This window comes from Apium graveolens, chromosome 8, assembly GCF_009905375.1.
Source record: "Apium graveolens cultivar Ventura chromosome 8, ASM990537v1, whole genome shotgun sequence".
NCBI classification, from domain to species: domain Eukaryota; kingdom Viridiplantae; phylum Streptophyta; class Magnoliopsida; order Apiales; family Apiaceae; genus Apium; species Apium graveolens.
This window is the reverse complement of record NC_133654.1, coordinates 195974520-195978379: the sequence shown is the minus strand read 5'-3', so window position 1 is coordinate 195978379 and position 3860 is coordinate 195974520. Positions and strand designations below refer to the sequence as shown.

The following is a 3860-nucleotide window of genomic DNA, read 5'->3' as shown; positions in this document are numbered from 1 at the left end:
GCAATGAAATCCAAGTTTTTCTCCAGATTAAAATTCAGTGTTCCTAGGTCATTACGAGAATACCACAAATTCTAGATATAAACAAGTGATAAAATCTCAACAAATAAACAAGTATGATCATAATCTAGCTCAAAAGCAACCTATAAGACTTGTGAATTTTTTTTCTGGCATGCAAATTAATTCATTAGGACTTAACCAACCCTCTATTCGTCATCACCACACTCAAATTAACATCAACTTATCGGATAGGATTAGCTCAACCTAAGGGATCATGTTATATGTATGCACATGCAACTAAATGAACTCCCATAAAACACAAATAAATATGTCCTATATGAACAATCATGCAAACATATGAATGAAATACTACTAAACATGTAACATGAATCAATATGAATCTATATGAACTCACACAAACTAATCCTAACATTATCACCCCCAAACATAAAATTTTCAATGTCCTCATTTAAGGTAATAATAAGGATTTCAGGCATACCTAGTTAGCGGGAGGATCACCTTCTTCGGGTGGAGGATCAGGTGGCCTATCAACCTCGACACCAGATTCTTAGAAAACAGTACCAAGAGCGTGTGTCAAATCATCAGCAAAATGTCGGTGGATGTCATGCATGGCCTCAATACGCCGAATCAACCTTCTATACTGCGCATCACCAAGACCAAACCTATCAACTGCCTGTGGTGCACGTGAGGGACCCTCTGTAAGCACGGGAGGAATGGGCCATTCACCCTTTATATTATCATAGATATATTCCAAGTGCACCTAAAAATGCATAACTCAAATGATCTGGTAGCGGTTTGAGCCCAAGGGTGGGAGCTTCTTCAATAGATAGTTCAAAACGCTCCTCAGAATCTTTCAACTCTGCTAACCCAAGAAAATCGAATGGCATATCCAACTTTCTCTTCCATGGAGATGCATTCAAAACCTGTAGTTGCTCTGCTCCTTCTTCATCTTCAATAACTGATTCCCCTATTAAGGCTCTCTCTAAGGTATCTGACTTTGGCAATTGCTCAAGCTCCGAATTCACGACAGATTCGACCCACTCTACTTTAAAGCACTGCTCTTTATCTGTGGGTAACTTTATTTCCTTGAACACACTAAAAATGACCTTCTGATCTTCAATCTTCATCATAAGCTCTATTTTTTGCACATTAATAATAGTTTGGACGGTAGCCAAGAATGGTCTTCCCAAGATAATGGGAATATTCTTATCCTTCTCAAAGTCTAAAATGACAAAATCAGCAGGGAAGATTAGCTTATCCACCTTACCCAAGATATCCTCCACTACTCCTCGCGGATAAGTGATGGAACGATTAGCCAACTGCAAAGACATGTTCACGGGTTTTGGATCAGGTAGTCCAAGTTTCTTGAAAATTGACAAGGGCATCAGATTGATGCTAGCTCCCAAGTCACACAAACACTTATCAAATGACAGATTGCCAATGGTGCAAGGTATCGTGAAGCTTCCTGGATCTTTAAGCTTAGGAGGTAGTTTCTGTTGTAGCATAGCACTGCACTCTTCTGTTAGAGCAACGGTTTTCAACTCCTCAAGTTTTAGCTTTTGTGATAGAATACCCTTCATGAACTTAGCATAGCTCGGCACCTGTTCTAGAGCTTCAGCAAAAGGTATGTTGATATGCAGCTTCTTGAAAACTTCCAAAAACTTGGTAAATTGCTTGTCGAACTTATGCTTTTGAAGCCTTTTAGGATATGACGGAGGTGGGTAGACCTGTTTATCCCCTGTATTACCCTTAGAAGGATTGCTTTCAATAGCTTTCTTCTTCAGTTCCACCTCAGCATTCTTCTGCACCACTTTTTCAGCTACAATCTCATTTTTTGGATTCGGCAAAGGTGCAGATGCACCTGCATTCTGGACAGAATTTTCAGACTCTTCGTCTTGCTGAATTTGGGGGCTTGCGACCTTTTCAGACCTCAAGGTGATGGCGTTCACCTGTTCGTTAACTTCCCTCTTGCCTGGATTGGCTTCTATATCATTAGGAAGCATTTCCGATGGTCGATTCAATAAGGCGTTAGCAATTTTCCCTATTTGGTTCTCCAGAGTATTGATAGAAACAGCCTAGCTTTGGCATATAAGAGCCTGGTTTTTGCACATAAGCCGCAACTCCTCCAATTCACATTTTTCATTCAAAGATTGACCTGCACCTCCATGTGTTTGTTGTTGAAGTAGGAGTTGTTGTCTTGGTGCAAATTGTTGCTGAAAACCGGGAGGATTGAATTGCTTGTTTCCAAACTGTTGGACGGCTATTGCATCGTATTTTGATTGTTGCTCCAGCTGAAGTTAGGATGATTCCAGTTGTCAGGATGATAAGTGTTTGGAACTAGTTGTTGTGATCTCTCAAAGGTGCTCACAAACTGAGTTGATTCACTAGATATAGCGCATTGCTCCGTCGCATGTGAACCTGCGCACAGCTCACAAACACTGGTTATCTGATTAACACCATAGTTAGCCAGAGAATCGATCTTCATAGACAATGCCTTTAGTTGAGCAGTGATAGTTGTAGCTGTATCCACTTCAAGAATTCCTGCTACCTTGCCCTGTGCAAATCTCTGGGTTGGATACTGATATTCATTAGCAGCCATCAGTTCAACTAGATCATAAGCTTCCTTATAGCTCTTTGCCCATAATGCTCCACCTGATGCTGCATCGAGCATGGGTCTTGACTGTGCTCCCAAACCATTATAGAAGCAATTGATGATTATCCAATCAGGCATTCCATGATGCAGACACTTTCTCAGCATCTCCTTATAATGCTCCCAAGCTTCACATAGAGATTCCCCTGATTGCTGCGCAAATTGAGTAAGAGCATTCCTGATTGCAGCTATCTTTGCCATAGGGAAGAATTTAGTGAGAAACTTCTGAGCAAGATCATCCCAAGTTGCAATAGAACCAGCTGGTAGAGAGTGTAACCAACTCTTAGCTTTGTCCCTCAGAGAGAATGGGAAAAGTCTCAATTTCACAGCATCTTCGGAAATATTATTGAACTTGAAGGTGTCGCATATCTCGATAAAATCCCTAATGTGCATATTGGGATCTTCCGTTGGAGCACCCCCAAATTGGACTGAATTATGTACCATCTGAATTATGCTAGGCTTGATCTCAACGGTAGTAGCTGCGATAGATGGCCTGACAATGCTAGATTGAATGTTATTGATATTTGGTTGAGAATAATCCATCAACACTTTCATTGCTGTTGGTTCTCCCATTGCAATAAAAACTAGAGTACCTGAAACACACACAAGTAAACCGTGAAAGTAAAATAATCTGAGTCAGTAAACTTTCACGACCACTGATGTCAAGCACATAAACTAAAAATTAACACCGAGTCCCCAGCAGCGGCGCCAAAAACTTGTTAAGGCGAAAACACGCGCTAAAATTACACGCAAGTATACGCGTTCGCAAGTAGTATAAGATATAAATCAGATTCGTACCCACAGAGACTCCATTTAGTTAACTTAAGATTATGCACCTATGCAACAATGGTATGGTTATCGCTCAATGCTAAGACAATAAGAAGTTTAGTTGTTTATAACTAAGATTAAACTAACATGCAATTAACTAAGAATAAAAAAGATTGAATTAACTATATGAGACAAACATGGGATTCTAACTTCATTACTACTTCATTCAAAGTCATTGTTCTTAACCTTAGAATGCAATGGTGATGAAAACTAATCAGATAACATGAAACTAGTAAATGCCAACTTTCATTATACGAATACCCTTCTACCAGACATCCACAAAAGAGATAGAAGCTAAATAGACACCAATTATGTTGAGACCCTATATGTCTATAGAATTTGACAATATAAAGGTTTAATGCGC

The 3860-nt window shown here is 39.7% G+C and overlaps 1 non-coding gene across 1 annotated transcript; it reads left to right on the top strand.

Annotated features, from left to right (window-relative positions):
* Window positions 1-2747: 2747 nt before the first annotated feature.
* LOC141681177 (small nucleolar RNA R71) lies at window positions 2748-2854 on the top strand. Its single transcript, XR_012558618.1, has one exon. It is a non-coding gene; the product is annotated as a small nucleolar RNA R71 (small nucleolar RNA).
* The last annotated feature ends 1006 nt before the right edge of the window (window positions 2855-3860 follow it).